Source organism: Euprymna scolopes, chromosome 30 (genome assembly GCF_053919585.1).
Source record: "Euprymna scolopes isolate OS-2025 chromosome 30, ASM5391958v1, whole genome shotgun sequence".
Lineage (NCBI taxonomy): Eukaryota > Metazoa > Mollusca > Cephalopoda > Sepiida > Sepiolidae > Euprymna > Euprymna scolopes.
This window is the reverse complement of record NC_136511.1, coordinates 74513203-74538711: the sequence shown is the minus strand read 5'-3', so window position 1 is coordinate 74538711 and position 25509 is coordinate 74513203. Positions and strand designations below refer to the sequence as shown.

Genomic DNA, 25509 nt, shown 5'->3' with positions numbered 1-25509 from the left:
GATGTCCGGACATCGTTCCTTAAGTCTGGGTTTGATTGAGTATAATTTGCTGCCCTCTTGCTGACTCCACCGCAGTTGCCATTTCTCCTGTATGTATGCTTTTATCTGGGGTCTTAATCTTAAAATTGTCAGTTGGAAGGTGAGAAGATTTTTTTGCAGCTGTATCTGCCCTGTCATTTCCTTTGATCCCCACATGGCTGGGGATCCAGACAAGAATAATGTTTTTAGTGGTTGAAAGGATATTGATTTTTTTCTATTAATTTTGTTGTTAGTGAATTTTCTTGTTTTGGATTTTGTATAGATAATAGGACTGATAGAGAATCTGTGAGAATGATGAAGTTTTCAAAGATTCTCTATCAGTCCTATTATCTAAATTTTTGAATTGGGATTCCACTGAAACATGTATGCACATATGTATCAATAATGTTTTTATAGTAAACAGACTATACAACCAATAATGTTTGTGCAATAAAACGACTGTATATATATATACATATACATATATATTTTTATATATATATATATATAAATATATATATATATATACATATATATATATATATGAACTCGCTGAATCAGTATAAAATTGAAAAAATTGATAGATTACCTTGCTGTTGATATTTTGTTTAATGGCTTTAGAGGCCTGCAAGAAAACAAAAATAATTAAAAATTAATATATATGTGTTTATATTTTCACATGCGTATATTATAATATATAACATAATATAATTCCGTTCAAAAATGCTCGAATAGAGTGTAGTAATATGAAAACATATACATATGGCAAACAATCGCCTCTTTCTCAATAACAGGCGTTGTGAATCTGCTCTATCGTTACTTACATGGTAGGTGCTCAAATCCATGGTCCATCCCTGTAAAGCGTTTGCAACAAATACTCATATCAATACAAAGCCTATCAAAAATTTCCCTCCCTCTCTATCCGTGCCTAAATGTTAAGGTCTTGGGGACATTTGTGAGCAAAATAAAAGGAGGCAAATGATTGACTTAGTCATTTTTTTTGTTTTTTTTGCATGGTGCAGAACTCAAATTTATATATGTTAAGGCCTAAAACTGCACCGTTTGTTCATTTTAACTAAAAAATAAATGAATAAATGACTAAGTCAATCATTTGCCTCCCTCTATTTTGCCCTAAGAGTCCCCAAGGCCTTAACATATTTAAATTTGAGTTCAGCAACATGCAAAACTGCTAAATAGACATACATATAAAATTTTGGACAAATATGATAAAAATAGTCCCCAAAATGGAGTGTTTTTATTAACCCTAAAAGAGACCCTGGAGACTTTGGGGGGCTAAATGTGGGTGGGTGGGTGGGTTTTGGGAATGCTGAACATAGTCAATTTTCATGCCTCTTTCACTGTGCATTCACGGGGAACCATGCATTCTCCACTTGTTAAACTGCGAATTATCTTACTGCTTTCTAGTTTTTGTCTTACGATGTTTTTAATTTTTCTCGAAATAATTCTATTAAAAGAATATCGATTCTATAGATTCCATGTTGAATTAATCTATTAATTAATTTTCAACAGCAGGTTCTCATATAAATTGTATCTTTTCTCGGCAAAGAAAACGTAATTGTAAAAAAAGCTTTTTCCAAAGTACAGTGTTCTTGCTTCTACGTTATAGACTGCTTATTTCCCATATTACACTGAATATATCTTCGAATAATTGATTTCAAGTAGATTTTCATTATCCTATCCCGAATCTTAGTCTACTTGTCAAATTGCTGCATAACTGAGAATTATCTACAATCTAATCTGTATGCTATGATTTGACTTAAAACTTGGTGTATATTCCATGTGCTGATAAAGAGACTTGATATAAATACAAATGTATATACTCCCAAAAGGGATCGTACACGAAACTGTTATATACGTTGACTTTTTGAAAAACTGTATACAAGTGATAAAAGCATTTCATCCAAGCCATGAAAATTGTAAAACAAAATATTTTTACTATAGGCTTTAAAAATAAAGGTACAAGATTCAATTTGAAATTTATTTATCTTCAAAGTGCACTTTTATAAATTTTATAAAGTAAGGTATAAAAATTTAATTTAAATTGAATCAAAAAATTACCTTGGATTAATTTTATGTAATGAATATTCTATTGCACTTTAAAACAATAATTGAAAATTTAATTATCTATATTATTAATTGCTAGATGAAAGATAATGTATGTAAGAGATGACTGTATATGCGTGTGTAATATGTTTGTGAGTATGTCCATCCGTTCTTTTTAACTGCTGATCTTTAAAATCAATAAAATATATAATCGTCACATTCATAAAGATATTTTCCCATAACTCATCCTGAATGATAGATATGTTAAGAATTTATATATTTCTACTTACATCATATTCCAATTATTTTTATTTAACAACAATTAAATGCATAATCCCCAAATTTCAGTTTCTGTATAACAGTTTGTCAATGTGAGAAACGGGGACGGAATACTCATATGAAAATTTAAATATTTCCGATTCGCACGAAATTTAAAGCCTAGATCTTTAAAAAAATGTAGTAAGATTATGAAAATATTTATCTTCTAAAAATATATGCACCTTAAAAAACTTAGGACAGGTATACCTTGTTGTAACACAACTTCCCTAAATTTGTTAAGGAATTTAAAACCGTATAGACTCATTGCTATCATATAGAAAAGTGTGAATAGTTTAAAAGTTTATGGTTAGTGTTTTCGTTAGTAAAACAAAAACTTAAAAGGAAATAAAAAAAAAAGAAATTGATATGATGTCAACAATTCTTTGGTTTTAAAAGTGTTTCTTTCCACTAAAACAAGGTTGTGGTTGAAAATCAAAATCGTTGATGCGTACATACGTGAGTGAGCGATGATTGTTGTGTATTTATGTGTGTGTTTTAGTGCGTAAATTCGTTCGTTATTTGGGGGGTTTGACCGGTTTCTCTCAACCTTTCTTTAAAAATCATTCTTTTTGTTTGCTTAACAAGTGTAGCTCTTAAAAATTCCTATGCTTTTATCCCCATTTTTTTTCCTTTTGGCTAATGACATTTTTACGTGAAAGCTAACTCCTGTGTTGGATTGTAAAACTGTGACATCATTCAAACTTTTATGCTGTGTTAAGAAAAAAGAAAAATGAAATATGAATAATAAATATATAAAATAAATAATAATTTAAACGATAACATTAAAAGATAGAAAGAGAGAGAGAGAGAGAGAGAGATGCATGTGAATGAAGATGACTGCCATAACAAAAAAGCAGCAGCTTTATATTGTCATGCTTTTTTCTATCTATGCAAAGAATGTCTGATTTTTTCTGAAAAGTATATACACGAAAAGAGACGGTCTTGACATAATAAGAACTGTTTTTTCTGCATAATCAAACTGTCAAAAATGTAACGAAATTTAAATTTAAACATACATAATTAACTGTTTTGCATAAAAAATAAATATTTGGAATGTAACTATCTATATATATATAAATGTAATTCTTGGTCCGTTCAAAGTCCATAAAACCATATTTCTACATTACCAATTAAATTGAAATTTTCAGAAAATTTATCTGTTAAGTCAATGAATGTTTGCATGTTATTTAAATAAATTAAGATCGTTAATATCGCAAATTGTAAAAATATATTAAATAAAATAAAAATATTTTTCGTAACTGCGAGACTGTCCGCCATTTTATTTCCGGTAGAAATTAGCCTTTCACATGCACCATACGTTGACGACTTTCGAATTACAGCATTTAACTATCTAATTAATACATGAGTAAAAAAATCCTTATTTTTAAAATTATATATATATATATATATATATATATATATATATATATATATATATATATATATATTTGTACTTTAACCTTAAAATTGAATAAAAAACATATCATAAAACTTTAATTAAACTTGAAATACGATTTAAAAAATAGCGCGGATCGCTAAGTGCACTAGCGCCATTTGTTTATCTTAATTCTTTTATTTTTAAAAGCTTTCCTGGGGAAGCCTACCTAAAATAAATTTGTCTAATTCTTAATTTCTTATGTTATTGAGAAAAAAAATAGCATCCCGGAATTTTGATAACATTTTCCATTAAGGCCCGTCTCACGTTCGTATATAACAAAATGCTTTTTTGGGTGGTCGTTGAATACCATAGCGACCAGCAATTTTAAAATAGCGCGGATCGATAAGTTCACTAGCACCACTTGTTTATCTTATTTTTTTTATTTTTAAAAGCTTTCTTGGCGAAGCCTACCTAAAATAAATTTGTCTAATTCTTAATTTCTTATGTTATTGAAAAAAAAAGAAGGTAAATGTGAAGAATTACTCCACCCTCGAAAATTCCTTTAAAATTACCACTCTTATAGGTTTTCGGGGTCGCTGAAAACGAAAATAACGTTTATAATTAAGGCAAACGAGTAGTTTCCAAGATATGAAGAAATGTTAGTTTAAAATGTGGACGATCACCTTTTCATAATAAGTTAACGTAAAATGATCACATACTTTGTGGCCAGGATTTTTTGGGGGGGAGGGGACTTTCCTTCTACGCTTGGAAATCCTTTAAAATTACCTGTTTAAATTGGTTGAAAGGGAGGGGGACAACCAAAACACCCCCGCCCCTCCACCGCCTTCCACCAAATGTAAACAGAATCTTTGTAAAATATTAAACAGTTCTTCTGTTCGGTTAATGTCGACACGTTACTTATGTTAAAACAGTTAAACTGCAAACGCACCTGTACAAAGACTATCCAAACTCTATAATTGAATATCCCCCTCCAAAAGAAGAACGAAAAACAAACCGGCAATTCCCCACAAAAAAAAATACCAGTAAGTGCATTTCTTCATATCTTGTAAACTACGTGTTTCCTGGAATTTTAAAGGAGTTTCAAGGGTAGAAAGAAAGTCCCCCGCCCCCGCCCAAAAAATCGTGGCCACAAAGTGGGTGATCATTTTACGTTAAATTATGACAGAAAAGTGATTTCCCACTTTTTTAGAACTAACATTTCTTCATACCTTTGAAACTACACGTTTGCCGTAATTTTAAACGTTATTTTCGTTTTCAGCGATCCCAAAAACCGTTAAGAGTGGTAATTTTAAAGGATTTTTCGATGGTGGAGTAATTCTTCATATTCACAAAAATAAATAAATAAATAAAAAGAATAGCATCCCGGAATTTTGATAAATTTTTCCATTTTCTCACGTTCGTATATAACAAAATACTTTTTGGGGTATCCGTTGAGTTCCATAGCGACCAGCAGATTTATCCGCTCATGTAAATTAAAAATGTTTGTAAGTGAGAAATTATCAATAAACAATTTAGTTACTTTCTTTAATACTTCATGAAAAGAGTTAAGCCAATATAAGTACGTGAGGAATCATTAATAAATGTTTAGTAACTTTTTCCTTTTATTATTCTTAAGGAGTAAACCTTTTTTTTAATCATGAAAAGAATTAAGCCTACGTAAATAAATAAATAATTAAATGTTTGTACACGTGACAAATTATCAATAAATGGTTTAGTTACTTTTTTTTATTATTTATGAAAAGAGTTAAGCCAATGTAAGTAATGTTTGTAAAAGTGCCAAAGGCAACGTAAGTAAATAAATAACGAAAATATTACGTGCGACTGTGTTAGCCTTGAGTGAAGGGGGGGCTAAGGAACGATCATTAAATAAAGTCGCCATGGAACTCAACACCCAAGGTGTACCAAAAATAGTTTTCATGATATGAAGAAATTTATTTTCCGAAAAGTGGGTGATCCCTTTTCCTTATAAATTTAGCTTACAATGGGCACCCACTTTCTGGCCACCTGAGGAAGGGGGGGGGTATTTACTTTCGTGTTTATTGGCTTAAAGGTTTTTTGACTAGGCAGTTTGGTACGCGAGTGCATATTTAACAGCCTTCGTTTATGCTCGTGTGTAGCGTAAACAAAGGATACGTTTGTGAAATGGAAAATGGTCCCAGAGTTCAGAGGTTATTACCATGAAAAAGAAATCAAACAAAAAACTTTTTAGCCAAGAAACACACAGAAAAATGCCCTTCTCTCACAGGGTCAGAAAGTGGGTGCTCATTCTAAGTGAAATTTACATCGAAAAGTGATCACCCACTTTTCGAAGAAGTAATTTCTTCATATCATGAAAACTTTCTTTTTGCGACGGAAACGGTTTGCAGATTCGTTTTTACTACACTTAAATCTACAATAAAATATTTTGTTATATACGAACATGAGACGGGCCTTAAAGTAAAATAATACCGGATTTTGGGGGCAGATTTTCCGTTTAGTTGTACAAATATCCCCAAACCAGGTAATCACTAAAAGGCACTCTTTAAAGTCGTCACCTGTATCGAGCAAACGTTTTAAACTACTGATTATATGTCAGCCTACGTCACAGTAACATATAATGAGTGAGTTCCTAACAGTATTTTTTATTGTTTTTTTGGTTTAAACTCATTTTCCCAAAATTTCCCCAAATATAAGGTGTTCGATACAGTCTGCCGCCATTTGTTTTTTTCAAATATACTGATAAACACTGCATGTTTTTGAAGTGAATAAACATTATACATTACATAAAAACTCAACAATCTCTCTAGTTAGGTAGAACATTTACTTTTCTTGTATTTGATAACATTTATTTGTTATATATTTACTTTTTGACGGCTTCTTTGTATCTGTGTTTAGTAATACAAACCCTTTTCATTTAATGTAACGTTTATCGGTGTATTTGAAAGTTACAAATGGTGGCGTACACTGTTGATTACGTTAAGTTTGAGAAAGTGAGTTAACACTAAAAAACTATGACAAAATACTGTCATAAACCCACCGATTATGTCAGTCTATGTAATGGTAACATATATTCGGTGGGTTTTTGACACTGTATTGTATAGTTTTTAGTTTTCAACTGACTTTCCCAAACTTAACGTATTCAACAGAGTCTCCAACCATTTCTGTTTTTCGAGCCGATTAAACATTTTACATTACATGAAAACACAAAACAACTATCCCGTTAGGTAGAAACATAACTTACATTAGCTTTGCTTCATTTATTTGTTTTTGGACAACTTTTTCGAATCTGTGTATATATATCACTCAAATATCAATTACTAACTCACATTTTTGTATGCAGAAAAAAAAAAAAAAACATTTAGCGTTTCAACGTTTTTGCTACGTTCAGCTTTATCCACTGATTGTTGGTCGAGCCCAAGCCATGATGGACGGTAATCCCGAGGATCTGGATTCAATTCTGCAACAGTACCATTTTTTTAATTTTCGTCTTTTTTAAAAACTTTTTGGAGTGGATTGCTGTACTAAGAATATAAGAAACATGCATTCCCCACTTTTTATTAGAATTTTCCATTACACCAAATTGGGCCACAGCAACGCGTAGGAGGGTACAGCTAGTATATATATATATATATATATATATATATATATATATATATATATATATATATATATATATATAATGGTCTGTAATTACATAGAGCTTCTTAAATAATGGTTGGTATATATAATCTATATATATATATATATATATATATATATATATATACATATATATATATACATATATATATATATACATATATATATATATATATATATATATATATTTCAGCAACAATTACATGCATAATCCCAAAATAATATTTTTATTCAACAACAATTAAATGCATAATCCCCAAATTTCAGTTTCTGTATAACAGTTTGTCAATGTGAGAAACGGGGACGGAATCCTCATATGAAAATTTAAATATTTCCGATTCGTACGAAATTTAAGGCATAGCTCTTAGAAAAAATGTTGTAAGATTATGAAAATATTTATCTTCTAAAAACATATGCACCTTGAATAAGTTAGGACAGGTATACCTTGTTGTAACACAATTTCCCTAAATTTGTTAAGTAATTTACAACTGCATAGACTCTTTGCTATCATATAGAAAAGTGTGAACAGTTAAAAAGTTTATGGTTAGTGCTTTCGTTAGTAAAATGAAAATTTAAAATGAAAAAAAAGAAAATGATATGATTTTAACAATTCTTTGGTTTTAAAAGTGTTTCTGTACACTAAAACAAGGTTGTGGTTGAAAATCAAAATCGTTGATGCGTACATACGTGAGTGAGCGATGATTGTTGTGTATTTATGTGTGTGTTTTAGTGCGTGAATTCGTTCGTTATTTGGGGGTTTTGACCGGTTTCTCTCAACCTTTCTTTCAAAATCATTCTTTTTGTTTGCTTAACAAGTGTAGCTCTTAAACATTCCTAAGCTTTTATCTTCTTTCGCTTTTTGTTTTGCTTTTGACATTTTTACGTGAAATCTAAATTCTATGTTGGATTATAAAACTGTGACATCATTCAGACTTTTTTGTTGTGTTGAGAAAAAAGAAAAATGAAAAATGAATAATAAATATATAAAAAAATAATAATTTAAACGATAACATTAAAAGATATAGAAAGAGATCTATGCGAATGAAGATGACTGCCATAACAAAAAAGCAGCAGCTTTATATTGTCATGCCTTTTTCTATCTATGCAAAGAATGCCTAATTTTTCTGAAAAGTATATGCACGAAAAGAGACGGCCTTGACATAATAAGAACTGTTTTTTCTGCATAATCAAACTGTCAAAAATGTAACGAAATTTAAATTTAAACATACATAATTAACTGTTGTGCATAAAAAAATAAATATTTGGAATGTAACTATCTATATATATATAAAAATGTAATTCTTGGTCCGTTCAAAGTCCATAAAACCATATTTCTACATTTCCAATTTAATTGAAATTTTCAGAAAATTTATCTGTTAAGTCAATGAATGTTTGCATGTTATTTAAATAAATTAAGATCGTTAATATCGCAAATTATAAAAATATATTAAATAAAATAAAAATATTTGTCGTAACTGGGAGACTGTCTGCCATTTCATTTCCGGTAGAAATTAGCCTTTCCCGTACACCTTACGTTGACGACTTTCGAATTACAGCATTTAACTATCTAATTAATAGATGGGTAAAAAAAATTCTCATTGTTAAAATTATATATATATATATATATATTTGTACTTTAACCTTACAATTGAATAAAAAAAATATCATAAAACTTTAATTAAACTTGGAAATACGATTTAAAAAATAGCGCGGATCGGTAAGTGCACTAGCACCACTTGTTTATCTTAATTTTTTATTTTTAAAAGCTTTCCTGGCGAAGCCTACCTAAAATAAATTTGTCTAATTCTTACTATCTTATGCTATTGGAAAACAAGAAGGTAAATATGAAGAATTACTCCATCCTCGAAAATTTCTTTGAAAATTACTACTCTTATAGGTTTTTGGGGTCGCTGAAAACGAAAATAACGTTTATAATTAAGGCAAACGAGTAGTTTCCAAGATATGAAGAAATGTTTGTTTTAAAAAATGGAGGATTACCTTTCCATAATAATTTAAAGTAAACTCATCACCCACTTTGTGGCAACGATTTATTTGGGTGGACTCTCTTTCTACGCTTGGAAAATCCTTTAAAATTATCTGTTTAATTGCGTAGCATAAGCGAAGGCTACGGCTGTGAAATGGAAAATAGTCCCAGAGTTCAGGGGTTATTACCATGCAAAAGAAATCAAACAAAAAACTTTTTAGCCAAGAAACACACAGAAAAATGCCCCTCTCCCAGGTGGTCAGAAAGTGGGTGCTCATTCCAAGTTAAATTTACATTGAAAAGTGATCACCCACTTTTCGAAAAAGTAATTTCTTCATATCATGAAAACTTTCTTTTCGTGACGGAAACCGTTTGCAGATTTGTTTTTAGTACACTTAAATCTACACTAAAATATTTCGTTATATACGAACATGAGACGGGCCTTAAAGTAAAATAATACCGGATTTTGGGGCCAGATTTTCCGTTTAGTTGTACAAATATCCTCAAACCAAGTAATCACTAAAAGGGACTCTTAAAAGTCGTCACCTGTATCGAGCAAAAGTTGAAAACAACTGATTATATGTCAGCCTACCTCACAGTAACATGTATTGAGTGAGTTCCTAACAGTATTTTGTATAGTTTTGTAGTTTAAACTCATTTCCCAAAATTTCCCCAAACCTAATGTGTTCGATACAGTCTGCCGCCATTTGTATTTTTAAAATATACGGATAAACCCGCAATGTATTTGAACCGATTAAACATTATACATTACATAAAAAGACTACAATCTTCTCCAGTTAGGTAGAACATTTACTTTTCTTGTCTTTGATAACATTTATTTGTTATATATTTACTTTTTGACAACTTCTTTGTATCTGTGTTTAGTAATACAAACCCTTTTCATTTAATGTAACGTTTAGTCGGCTCGAAAAACAGTGTTTATCGGTGTATTTGAAAGCTAGAAATGGTGGCGGACACTGTTGATTACGTTAATTTTGAGAAAGTGAGTTAACACTAAAAAACTATACAAAATCCTGTCACAAACCCACCGATTATGTCAGTCTATGTCATGGTAACATATATTCGGTGAGTTTTTGACACTGTATTGTATAGTTTTTAGTTTTCAATTACTTTCCCAAACTTAACGTATTCAACAGAGTCTGCAACCAGTTTTTTACATAAAAACATAAAATAATTATCCAGTTAGGTAGAAACTTAACTTACCTTACCTTTGCTTTCATTTATATGTTTTTGGACAACTTTTTCGAATCTGTGTATAGTAACCCCCCCCCCATCACTCAAATATCAATTACTAATTCTCATTTTTGTATACAGAAAACAAACAAAAAAACATTTAGCGTCTCAACATTTTTGCTACGTTCAGCTTTATCCACTGATTGTTGGTCGAGCCCAAGCTATGATGGACGGTAATCCCGAGGATCTGGATTCAATTCTGCAAACGTACAATTTTTTTTATTTTCTCCTTTTTTTTTTAAACTTTTTGGAGTGGATTGCTGTAATAAGAATATAAGAAACATGCATTTTCTCTTTTGATTAGAATTTTCTATTACGCCAAATTGAGCCACAGCAACGCGTGGCAGGGTAAAGCTTGTATATATATATATATATATATATATATATATATATATATATATATATATATATATATATATATATTATTTAGCAAGAATTAAATGCATAATCCTCAACTTGCAGTTTCTGTATAACAGTTTGTCAATGTGAGAAACGGGGACGGAACCCTCATATGAAAATTTAAATATTTCCGATTCGCACGAAATTTGAAGAATAGATCTTTGAAAAAATGTAGTAAGATTATGAAAATATTTATCTTCTAAAAATATATGCACCTTGAAAAAGTTAGGACAGGTATACCTTGTTGTAACACAACTTCCCTAAATTTGTTAAGAAATTTACAACTGCATAGGCTATCATATAGAAAAGTGTGAATAGTTAAAAAGTTTATGGTTAGTGCTTTCGTTAGTAAAATGAAAATTTAAAATGAAAAAAAAAGAAAATGATATGATTTTAACAATTCTTTGGTTTTAAAAGTGTTTCTGTACACTAAAACAAGGTTGTGGTTGAAAATCAAAATCGTTGATGCGTACATACGTGAGTGAGCGATGATTGTTGTGTATTTATGTGTGTGTTTTAGTGCGTAAATTCGTTCGTTATTTGGGGGTTTTGACCGGTTTCTCTCAACCTTTCTTTCAAAATCATTCTTTTTGTTTGCTTAACAAGTGTAGCTCTTAAACATACCTCTGCTTTTATCTCCATTTTTTTTCTTTTGGCTAATGACATTTTTACGTGAAAGCTAAATCCTGTTTTGGATTGTAAAATGTGACATCATTCAAACTTTTATGCTGTGTTAAGAAAAATGAAAAATGAATAATAAATATATAAAAAAATAATAATTTAAACGATAACATTAAAAGATATAGAGAGTGATTCATGCGAATGAAGATGACTGCCATAACCAAAAAGCAGCAGCTTTATATTGTCATGCTTTTTTCTATCTATGCAAAGAATGCCTAATTTTTCTGAAAAGTATATGCACGAAAAGAGACGGCCTTGACATAATAAGAACTGTTTTTGCTGCATAATCCAACTGTCAAAAATGTAATGAAATTTAAATTTAAACATAAATAATTAACTGTTTGCATAAAATATAAATATTTGGAATGTAACTATATATATATATATATATATATATATATATATATATATATAATGGTCTGTAATTACATTGAGCTTCTTTAATAATGGTTGGTATATATTATAAAGAAATAAATTATATTTCCACAGAAATATATATATGCATATATATATATATATATATATATATATATATATATATATATATATATATATATATATATATATATATATATATATAAACGGATGCCTATGCAGTATTTTCTATCTCGGGTTAAACAATGAAGAATGAAAAAAAACTATTAGATAAATTGAGAATTCTCTCGTAGTTATCAGTATATTTATAAAAATTGACAGGTAAGATGCTATAATCACTCGTCACACAGCCTAGTGGTAAGTGTCGTCAAGTATCAACTTAATGGTTCCAGGTGCGATCTCGTCACGAGGCGGGTAACTTTCTAGCCGCGCAAATGAAGCACGTGTCAGGTGTTTGTTATGGAGAAAATAGCGAGATCGCATCAGAGAAACAGGGCGATTTATTGCCACGACTACGAGAAATAAATTAAATAATAAAATGAGACTATTAAAATAAAGAAGAAAGAAAAGAGAACTAAGAATTGAAATGAAAGTTTATAGTACGTTCATAATTGTTATTTCACATACAAATATTTTAGTACGTTCATAATTGGTGTTTTACATACAAAAATTTTAGTACGTTCATAATTGTTTTTTTACATACAAAGATTTTAGTATGTATTATTTTGCTTAATAAGAATTTTAATGACGGACATCTTGAAATAAAATAACATTTGAAATAGTTTTACTGTCTTATTTTTATTTTTTTATTGTTTTAAAATACCAGTTTTTATTTTACCTACAGAAAGGTATAATTACAATATATTTCTTATTTGTCTGATAAACGAAAGTAAGTTAGCCATATTAACACTTTAGACGATTATGATTGTTGCATTTGTTGAAAATACATATTTTATTATAACGTGAATTATATTTTAAAATAATTCGATACAATTGCTTGAATTAAAATGATTTTGCACAAAATCGGAACATCTAATATATATATATACGTATATAATATATATATACGTATATAATATTATATACTGATATAATATATATATATATATATATATATATATATATATATATATATTATATCAGTGTGTGTTATTGCTTAATAAGCTTTCTTTATTGTCTTTCAAATTTTCACGTTGTCTTTCTTGTTTCTCGGTTCAATCTGTGTAAGAAAGTTCCATAATCGTCTTGTTCCACTTTTTTTGCAAGTACTTTCGACTGGGTTTTTTCTATGGTCGTCTTCAGACAGTTTTGATTATTCTTCGTTTAAAATCTGAGTGGTTTTTATGCTTCAGTTATGCGCCTGTGTGCGTGTAGCAAAAGGAAGTATAATTTTTGGAAAAGGAAGTATAATTTTTGGAAAACTCGTTTACTTAGGCGCCAAGAATTCAACATTAACACCTAATCAGTGTACGATCCTTTATGAGACGATACATTTTATTTGAATAACATTTCATCAGCAGCACATGGACTAGACATCAAACAAAAATTTAAATAACTTTAAATTAAATTTAAAGTTAAATAAATAACAAAGTAAGGACCTCATATACATATATATATATATGCACATATATATGTATATATATATGTATATATATGTATATATATATGTATATATATATATATATATATATCAGCAAGACGAGTATTTTTCGAGAAAGTTTTACGAGGTGGGGACCATAGATTGGAGTTCAGACGAGCACTTTCCATGAAAATAACGATAAAGCAGAGACAGGCTTGCAGCGTCTCTTTTCTAGGAAATAAGTTGCAGGGGCGAGAAAAGGGCATCCCTCACTAGGCTACGAAGTCTATTTTGATCTCTGTCAAGACAGGCTAAGATCTTTCTTGCAGCTCCCGCCCAGATGTGACAACTGTACCCCACCCTTGGACGTAACTAGCTTTTATATAGGTAGAGAATTGCATCACCAGTGAAACAATTGCTGGAGTGGTAGAAGGATTCCACAATTTTTCTAGCGACCTTGGCAATTTGATGTACGTGTTCTATTTCAGATCAGGAGTAAAGATCAAACTCAGAAGCTTGTCAACACATGGAGCCTCCCCGAGACGAGAACCATTCATTTCAGTTGAGGCCAGATAGGATTTAACGCGTTGGTGATGTAAAGATAGAATCTTGGTTTTCAATGCATTAATAGTAACCAGACACCCACTTCCCCATTCTATCATGTGCTCAAGATCAGCGGAGACAGAATCAGAGAGAGCTTCGCCATTTATAGGTTTTGATGTGTTGCCATAGATGGTAGTGTCTCTAGCATAAATGTCTATGAATGATCTTAGGATGTGATTTGGAAGATCATTGATGTAGATCAGGAACAGGGTTGGGCCCAGGATGGACTTCTCAAGAACTCCAGCATTAATACTGTGAGCTTCTGATTTCTGCCCAACAACCACTACTCTTATGAACCTATCAGAGAGAGATTATTTTATAACTGAGAAGATATTTCCAGCTATACCATATCTAGAGATCTTGTGAAGTAGACCTTTATGTCGTGTCCTATTAAAGGCCTTTGCCCTAGAAAGGGAGCCTCTGTCGAGAGATTCGCTAATCTTATGCGATATAACCGTTAGCACATCTGCTGTATATCTAGCAGGATGGAAACCATATTGCATGTCACTAATTGTTTCATAAAGAAGCATCTAAGGTTTTCCTTGGGCAAAGAGAATAACCAAAAGTCACAGGGAGCAGGGTGTGGGCTATAGTGAGGCTGAGGAACTGTCTTGTTGTTCATCTTTGTTAAATAATCCGTGACAAAGATGGAGCATCCTTAAGACAAACTTCAGGTAAATTTGCTGCATCTTTAGTACCTCGCGAATAATTGTGTGTAAACTTCAACCCTGATATCAAACTGTGCACTTAATGTTTCTATAGATACACAACGGTATTTATCCAATAATATTTTATTTCGCCAGTACATTCTGGTATTCTTACTTCCTTACTACTTCCATACCTCTCATCATCCTCACAGAGTCCATATCTTCCTTGAATCTCTTATGTCATTCAAGAACTGATACTCGATTAAGGCAAAATGGTCTAAAAGCGGTCTGAAGCATTTCATGTGGCATTCATTCCAAGTTTAAAACAGGATTTTATTGCATATCGTTCTTTGAATTGTGCTCACGTCCGGGTTGCATCTTTGAAATGTACCAGTTGTGACGATCACACTTTGGTAGGGTGTATTTCAATTTCTGCTGTAGCTGTTCATTTGAATCTGAAATCATCGAAATTAGTCAATTATCTTATCAGATGTACACCAATAACATACTAAATTTTCAAGAGTCTGCGAAGGCACCTATATATATATATATATATATATATATATACTAGCATGGGTGCCCGGCGTTTGCAGGTGTGTGTTGAGCAAAAAATAAAAAGTGGTAGTAGGAAGGCAGGCTCGAACTCGTACCACGAAGGAGGAAAAGAACGGGGAACAAACGTGACGTCTTTGCTGTTACGACCACCGACAAACCGGAAGTGACGTAGGTAAAAATGAAGGCTAGACAATCGAAAATGACTTTCGAAAATATCGGCGAAAAAAGCGACCCCTCCCTGTAGAAAAGTGTCCAGTGGAGGGTGAAGAAATTAATGTTCTCACACAATTTTTCGGTATTTGTCGTCTGAAGGGTTGCGCTTAAAAACAATACTGATCTTGTGAAAATCCGTCGCCTCTGTCGAAAGTTTCAGGAAGATATGCAAACATACATACATAATTTATATATTGGTAGCTCAAATGTTCGACCCACACTTTTAAAGAGCTTGCTCTATTTCTGAATACCCTTTGTGTAAAATTTAAAATGTTTACATCAGAAATCGTCTGAGTAATTTGGTAGAAACCGCAGAGGTCAAATTTTTTTAACTTTGACTCCTATTATGACCCCTTAAAATTTAGTGTTTTGGGATCAAATCAAATTATTAAGTTAGATCCATGTCCAAGGAACCTATGTCTAAAATTTCAAATGTTTAGACCCAAAATTGTTGGAGGAGTTTGGTAGAGTTCTCAAAGGTTAAATCTTTGAACTTTGACCCGTTAACAGTAAAATTTCTGACCAAAAATATATTTCAAATTTTTTCCAAATCTCAGTACCATGTATATCAAATTTCGAGTCTGTAGTCTTAAAATTGACAGAGTTATTGCGTAGGGAATGTACACACACAGACGGACAGACAGACAAATATATACACACACACACACGCACACATATATATCTATATCTATATCTATATATATATATATATATATATATATATATATATATATATATATATATATATATATACTAGCATGGGTGCCCGGCGCTGCCTGGGTATTTGGGGGTGTATGTTGAGAAAAAAAAAAAGGTCAATTTTTTAAAATTTGACCCTTATTATGACCACTTAAAATTTGCTGTTTTGGGTTCAACTCAAGTTATTAAGTTAGATCCATGTCTAACGAACCTATATCTAAACTTTCAAGTGTTTAGACTTAAATTTGTCGGAGGAGTTCGATAGAGTTCTCAAAGGTCAAATCGTTGAACTTTGACCCCTTAATCTTCAAATTTCTGGCAAAAACTGATCACAAAGATGTTTCCAAATCTCAGTACCCTGCATATCAAATTTCGAGTCTGTAGACTAAAATTGACAGAGTTATTGCGTAGGGAAATTTACACAGACACAGACACAAACAGACACTTTCACTTATATATATATATATATATATATATATATATATATATATATATATATATATATATATATGTATGTATATTAGAAGAAATAATTAATAAAACATGTTAAAAACACTGAAGGAGGAGTTAAAAACATGTTTAATTTTCAAAAAGGAAACACAAATTAATTTGCCTTTAATCCACGGAGTTTGGAAAGAAATACTTTCCTTCTCGTCAGAGGGTAAGAATTAGCAAAGTGCTGGCAAAGTATTTAATGAAACTGCAAGTAAGCCATAGAGCTTACTTAGTAAAAAATAGTGAAGCAGAGGAAATGGAAAAAAAAAAGAAAAATTATTTCACGTGAATGGATAGTCGTGTGAACAGTTGAATGTCCAATAACGGTAAAATCCAAGAAAAGTCGGTTAAAGTTTGGTATCCAGAAGCAAAAATCCAAAGGAATCGCGTTACTGGAAGATATTTCAATGTCAACCAAAAAGCAGAACTCCGTAAAATAATCCACAAATGGGTACAAGGAGAAAAGTGGGTTCAAAATATTATTATAATATTATTAAAAGAAAGATAAATTGTGCGTAGAATGAAGACATGGAGAGATTTTAAGATACTTCTGCTGAGCAGCTTCTTTAGACTATATATATATATATATATATATATATATATATATATATATATATATATATATATATATATATATATATATATATATATATATAGGGTGTTCGTAAAGTTACTATACAATCTTATTTTATTTAATCAAGTAAGACTGTATAGTAGCTTTACGGACACCCTATATATATATATATATATATATATATATATATATATATATATATATATATATATGCATATATATATGCATATATATATGCATATATATATGCATATATACATATGCATATATATATATATATATATATATATATATATATATAGTAACTAAGGCAACATATTTTTATTAAGACAAAGCTTATTAAACAGCACGAAAATTTTCTTATTATATCAGCTTCATCTTCTGATAATCAATCGCGTCTGTGTCCTATGTAAGCTCAGTAGCTGTTTTCTGTTTTATCGATTGTTCTTTCTTTACGAGAATTTTCGACTGCCTCATTAAATCTTTATTGAGCAGGCTATTGATCTGGCTTAGTCGTGTCTGCTGACTTCTAACTATGCGGCTTTTAAAAACATTTTATAAAAAGTACATAAGAATGATGAGATGCTTAGACGTGCTCATGCGTCAGTCACGTGGGTATTTGAAATTTACAACAGGGATAATTTATTTATTTAAAAATGTATAAATAGAGTTTATATGGATCACACATTAATAATCTGAACCAATATTCCGACTTATGACAGTATAATGAGTCAGTAAAAAGTACTCGCAGAAAACACAAAGGGTGAAACAAAAAGAAAAGGAAAACACACTTACGGGAGCTAATTATAATACTACGACAGAAATATGCGATCAATTATCCGAATGTTTGAGAAAACCAGACTAATAATTCAAGACCTTCGATTTAATAACGTTTTGCTAAATGCTGACGAGTCTCTACAGGTGCGACAGGGCTTATGAAGAACAACCTTAAGTCCTACATAGATAATATTCCTGGTGAACCAAGTGCAAAAAAGATCCAGACAATTGCACTTAAGGGAACAACGAGGATACGAATAAGAGGTCTCGGTTGGTTTCAATAAAAAGCAGAGCAATGTTGGCAGATAGTTTGGCTGCCCCATACCCAGCATTACAATCTTTAAAGGAAAAAAAATTAATAGAATAATAAAAATCATATATGCAGATAACTATATGTATTAATATCAGTATGGACCGAACTAATTGTACGTTTTATTAGTAAATAAACTGAACCCTTATGGATAAGCATGAAAATGAATATCAGTTCCCAGTGAAGAAGCATAATATAAAAGTATTTATACCTCAAGTATTGCACTATTAAGATATTTTAAATAAATGTTATGTTATAAATATTTTTATTTAAATACGAAATTTTTAAAAAGATATTCCTAAATATGGCGGTGTAAGATGGCGTGTCTATGTGTGTTTTGAATTCAAGCACTGAAATAAGTCTTCCTTTATTCTAATGTTTTGTTTTGGGTTTTTTTGTTTTGTTTTTTTCGAATGTGATTATCTTCATTTCTTTTATCAACATTTTTTCTTTTTCAAATATTTTATTCAAAGATTGTTGGTTGTTTTTTTATAGCATATAAACCCTTTTCAGTTTACTTAATGCCAAATCCAGTGATCTTGGTTTGGTTGGTTGGTTGTTTTTGTTTTACGGCATATCAACTCTTTTCAGGTTATTTAATGCCGAATCATAAGATTTTGAAGAAAAAAATTTTAACAGAATATATTTGTTGTTTTCACGTCTGTTTCTATTTAACCCATAGTTGAGACCCTAACAGGTACTACCACTCCGGGTCAGAGTGAACCTGGGGGTAATGCCAATTAAAGGGTGGCTCCACACTCCCCAAAGCCAGTAAAGTGGGACCTCACCACTGGATATAGTTTAAGGTCATATCCAGACCCCAGTGATTTTGAAGATATTTTTTTCAATAGAATATATTTGTTGTTGTTTTTTTCAAGTCAGTTTCTATTTAACCCATAGTTGGGACTCTAACAGGTACTACCACTCCCGGTCAGAGTGTACCTGGGAGCAATGGCAATTAAAGGGTGGCTCCACACTCCCCAAAGCCAGTAAAGTGGGACCTCACCACTGGATATAGTTTATGGTCATATCCAGACCCCAGTGATTTTGAAGATAATTTTTTCAATAGAATATATTTGTTGTTGTTTTTTTCAAGTCAGTTTCTATTTAACCCATAGTTGGGACTCTAACAGGTACTACCACTCCCGGTCAGAGTGGACCTGGGAGCAATGGCAATTAAAGGGTGGCTCATCACTCCCCAAAGCCCGCAAGCTGAGGCCTCACCATCGGATATAGTTTAAGGTCATATCCAGGACCTTTATTCGAAGAAAAAAAAAAAAATTCCTCTGATGAACTACAAGCACTTGTACCCTTCGATGTTAATACCCCCGATAAACCCGACAAGCAACAAATTCTCACCCCTACAAAGTAGAGATATATAGGTGTAAGAAAACCTTCTACTCCAATAGTTTCTTCCCCAGACTTTGGAACTCCCTTCCGGGATTCTGCTTTTCCAACTGTACTGACACGCAGAAGTTCAAGCGTAATGTGAACAGATATCTTGCTTCTCATCTCCTTTCATAATACCCCTGCTGTAACTTATGCCCCCGATATTAGCCCCCTACTTCAAAGTGGAACTGTACCTTGTTTGGTGTGAAAATTAAAAAGTCTGGATTAAATACATCTCCTGCTTTTAGAATAATAACCGGCAGGAATTGTCACCTCCTGCACTGATGATTACGGAAGCATAAAACATTAGTGTCTGGAGGTAAGAACAAGAATTATTATTAAATTATAATTAAGAATGCTTAAGAATAGGCACTGTCTTCTAAATTATAACTAAGGTAGTCAACTAGCGTTTATGCAATGTTTACAATTTCCGCTAGTGCGAACACTCTAGATTGTCAAAATTGTATTCGCTAAAATTCAGCGTTTAATAGTTCTTAATTCCCCTCATTCCCATCGTTCTGAGGTAGATGCGTTGTACATAGAGCAAAAGTTGGCCTCGTGACTGTGTTCGAATCCCATGATCGGCATAAGCATGAAAGACTAATTGCGTAAGCATGAAACACTAGTGTCTGTAGATAAAAAGTATAATTATTATTTAATTATATAGATATATGTGAGTATAAATAATAATAATCTGGCAGCCATTGGTCTTTTTGTCCACAACTGCAATATCCAATGAATGCACCTTTATTGGTGTAGCTTGCCCGAACGATATCAACCTAACGGGCAAGAAGAATGTGAAACTACGAAACTATCAAAAACTGAGGGTGAAAATGTCTAGATTGTGGAATAAATAACTTCCATCGTGCCAATAATCATAGGTGCGCTTGGCTCAATTTCTGATGATCTTGCAAAGCAGCTGAACACCCTGGAAATCAGATACATCACCGTACTCCAGAAGTCAGTTCTTTTTGGCTTAGCAAACATCCTACGCCAGGTGCTTTCCATCTAATTTATTATTTGGCTATCCTCGCTTGGTTTTGTGTAAGAGCTGGTCTTGGAAAAAAACAGTGTAAAAGATCACAACACTATAAAGTTAATGAAATAATAATAATAATAATAATAATAATAATAATAATAATAATAATAATAATAATAATATTAATAATAATAATAATAATAATAATAATAATAATATGAAGCTAATAAACGCTGCCCTAGGTGTGTCAGAACTTCGTGAAAAATATTGAATAATTCGACTCCCTGTCTTTCCAATCTTATAATTACCCGAAAAATGTAATTCAACCCCTATTTTTTTTTTCATTTAAAGGAGCAAGGACCAAGGTTTCATTTAAAAACATAAAAACAAATAAAACAAAAAAAAAACAAACAACGTGGTTAAAAAAAAAGTTTTAAACTTCGGACTTTACAAGTAAATTTCTAAAAAAAACACTTCTTTTTTGTTTTAAATTTGAATATATTATTTATTGATCTTTTATCTTCAATTTGTGATATATAAAACTTTGGTGAGTAAATTAATTATTTACTTTTAATAGATATTTAAAAATGGGGGGGTGAATTAAAAAAAACGCTTGTTTAAAATATTATATTTGGTTTATTGTAAAGAGCATAACATTTCACATTGACCCTGAAAATATCGCAAAAATAGAATCAATACAAAAATTTTGATAGATTTTTAAAGTTTCAAAATTGAAAAATACTGAATTCGTAAAATTCAATTAATTTATTTACTGTTTTTTTTTAAAATAAACAAACATTATTTCTATTACTTTTTATACAACTTTAATAGTTTATTTTGGACGTATAATCCATAAAGAAAATAAACAATCCACTTTTAAAAGAGAAATTACGGGTTTTTTATATTATATTCGCAATTTCGTGTTAGGGGTGTAAAAAATTCCTACAAAAATTCTGATACACCTAACGCTGCCCTTATGTCTAACTTCGCTATAATAGCTATACGTACCAAAGCAAAAATACTGTTCCAATGAGCCGAGAGTGTTTCATCGACAATCAACCTTATTGGGCATTTGTTGTTGTCGGGCTGATAGTTCTGTTCATTTCCAGGCGGTCTAACTTCTCAAGCTTTACCTTTTCGATAAGAACGGGTTTATTTACTAAATCAGAGAGGACAAGACAGAAATAGCACAATGAACTATAAAAAAATATCACGGATATTTGTATTGTTCTTTGCGACAGAGCAAATATTAAGCTTAACCGGACTGATGTTTACTTTATTTTTGAAAATTCAGTTCACACGCATTGTCTAAATTAAAGAAAGCCAACCTTCGGAATATTGTCAACTGCATGAAAAAGATGTGTAATTTTCCCAGGCAATATATATTCATATCTGCTCTTCTTCCTGAAGGTATACACATACCTATATATATATATATATATATATATATATATATATATATATATATATATATATATATATATACATGCGTGCACAGGCACGCACGAATAAATATATAGAATGTGAATGCATACTAGACATTCCCGCCAGGTTTTTAGCCTTGGTCCCAAAGCCAGCATAGTGTGAACAATAAATTAAATTACTTTTCCTCGTTGACTGCGTTATTGTGCATTCTAGGGCATCCAACCTTACCGGTTATCTTTCGAGAGCAGTAAGTTTATAGCTTGCTTTCTTATGCGCCTTTAGTTGGGACTACTGACGGGGATACCTAGCAAATTTTTAACAAGTCACAGTGTTCCGCCTTTGTAAGACCTTGTGTCACATTTTCTTGCTTTTACTGTCTAAGGTCTCTCTATACAAGGAGTTGATCGGACAACTTGGCATAAGGATAATTCGCCACACAAGGAAACCCAAATTAAATAATAATAATTATTTAAATAATAATGCATATATATATATATATATATATATATATATATATATATATATATATATATATATATATATATATATATATACTGATTTTTTTTTAAATATAACTATTCATTGACACGTGTTTCGTCGTCTACGACTCATCAGATTGGCTTAACCTTGCGAGATTCGAGATCGGGACCCCATGGTAAGAATTCTACCCTCTACCACTGAACTATCTCGCACGACTGCTGGTTGTATTGAGTTTTATGCAGATGTTTTTTTTATTTATATATATACACAGATTTTTTTTTTTTTAATTTACAAAGACACATACACACGAAAGTCATCGAAAATTAAAGCCTCCTATTTTTTAGAGCTACGAATACAGGAGTGTTACCGTATAAATAAGCGACCTTTGGTGCTCCGGAATTTATTTTTTCTACATGGTCAATAGCATTCTCACTGCGCTTTTGTCCGCATTCAATGATGCATATCTGCTTCTGACACACGTCCATTACAGAGCTGCTTTCTTAGAGTTTCACACTGTCAATAAGTACAAGAGGCCATGAATGCATCAGTTCAGTCATCATAATAATCACCTGTTCCTTTCGGGTGGAATGAAAAGTAGGAGGCATTACTGTTCGAACACCCATTGTATAACACGCAAAGCCAAAGAATCGAATGAGGGGAAACTTGCGAGGAAAAGGAAAGGGAGAGAAAAATAAAGAAAGTAAAACACGAGAGTCGTTAAAACAAAGAGAAAAGAAAAGGGGAAATAATAGAAAAAAAAAACTATTACGTCTTAAAAAGAAGCACTTCTCCTTTTTTATGCATACATGCAAAAGCACTGGATTAAACTTGACAGGGTGACTTTTGATAAGAAATAGAAAGGAGCAAACTCAGTCCCCAACAATGATCTGAAATGAAGTACATACATTAAATCCGTTACCAAAGGCGCTGGAAAAATGGTGGGATACTTCTCTCGATCCAGTAGATATCTCACTGCTGATGCAACCTCTTTCTCAGAGAAGAGATGTTGCGAGTTTGTCTCTGCTTTATTTTCTTTATTTTCATGACAAGTGCTCGACTGAGCTCTAATCTATGGTCCCCTCTCGCCAAACTCACAAGAAACACTCGTCTATCAGTAAACACTATAAATAATCCCCCACTCTTTATCTGTGCCTAAACCTAAATGTAGATTCCAGACAACTGCACGTCTATTGAATTGGCTTCCGTTTTCCCGCTTTTCAGATGACTACAATATGGTTGTCTTCAAGTCCAACGTAAACAAGTTTTTGATGAGCCGTTCCACTTAAGTTAACAAATTTACCGAATTTCCATTTAGTATCGATTACTATATTATTCAATTGCCTATTGTACACTCTTTAACCTTTATCCTCGAGTGGCTTTTTGCTTTGATTAGTTGCGAGGACTATGTAAAATAAATAAATAAATAAATAAAAACAATGCTGGGCTAAACGAAGCTAAGAAGAAGTAAGACAACAAAATATGAAATCTTACATGCTGGATAAAAATAAAATGAAATCTTAGGAAGTTTTTCATCATCCCAATAATTATAGGATCAATCGAAGTCATGAAAATTAATTAAAAAGAACAACTATATAGCAAATATATTCGGTGAACCAGGTGCAGGAGAGATACAAACAATTGCACTTTAATGATCGGTTAGTCTTTAAAAATATACTTCGCTTCGTATGCATAAGTTAGTACCTATTTACAATTCCTTCACACGGGACGGATTTGGATACCAGGGTTGTTTTTTTAACGTAGAAAAAAAGGAACAAAAATATAAAAAATTGTCTCAGTCCTGAAAGATTGCTCCTTCACAGAGAGAGAACAAGAAATTGAAGGGTAGCATCTGAAGAACAGATACTGCCCTTTGATCTTGTTTATATAGTTTATTCCAGTTTTAAAAAGGTTACAATTAATTTTTAACAATTAAAAGTTAAATTTCACAAACAAAATCAAACTTAGGCACAAGGCCCTACAAGAAGTTTGGGGAGGGGGGGTGCATGGTCTTTGTGGCTATGGTAATTTGGAACTTTGGAAGATTACTCTTGACTGGCAACATTTACCACAATACTACATTCACTCTATGGGATTAAATCTACTTGATCATTTCCCAGCGTTTTAATAAATATATATACATTTGTAATTTGCGTGTGTGCGTGTGCGTGTGCGTTTGTGTGTGTGTGTGTGTGTGTGTGTGTGTGTGTGTGTGTGTGTGTGTGTGTGCATTTTTTAAGGCCAAGAACAAATGTATAAGCTAGTAGAAGAATGTTTGGTATCCGATAGGATGCCCCATCCCCGTCTAGAACAAAATGATAAGAAAATTGAAATAAAAACATAGTCAAAAACAAAAACAAATCGTACGTCTCTAAGTTTGCAGACACACAGGAAGTCAACAGTAGGCACACGCAGTGAATAACGCAAACAGAACCCAACCCCCTTCTAAACGACTGCACCTTTGTCAGTTATTAACCATCCTGTTGTTTCTTGTCTGTCAGAAATCAATATTTGTTGCTGATGTCAGTTTCCTGCCCAGCTTCCTGTGCGTGACACTATTTGCCGTTTATCGACAGATTTTAATGGTGCTGGGTGTGCCCCCTTTATCCCTTCACAGTCTCTTCTTACCTACTCCACGGCACCTGCTAAACAGCTTCCCCCCCTACACACGCCCACA

The 25509-nt window shown here is 31.7% G+C and overlaps 1 long non-coding RNA gene across 7 annotated transcripts in view; it reads right to left on the bottom strand.

The window, feature by feature from the left end:
- Window positions 1-25509, bottom strand: part of LOC145254839 (uncharacterized) — a 467813-nt gene that overhangs the window by 280246 nt on the left and 162058 nt on the right. For all 7 annotated transcript variants that reach the window (XR_013863815.1, XR_013863811.1, XR_013863810.1 and 4 more), the window contains one exon: window positions 608-643. This is a non-coding gene — a long non-coding RNA (uncharacterized LOC145254839). The remainder of the gene's footprint in view (window positions 1-607; window positions 644-25509) is intronic.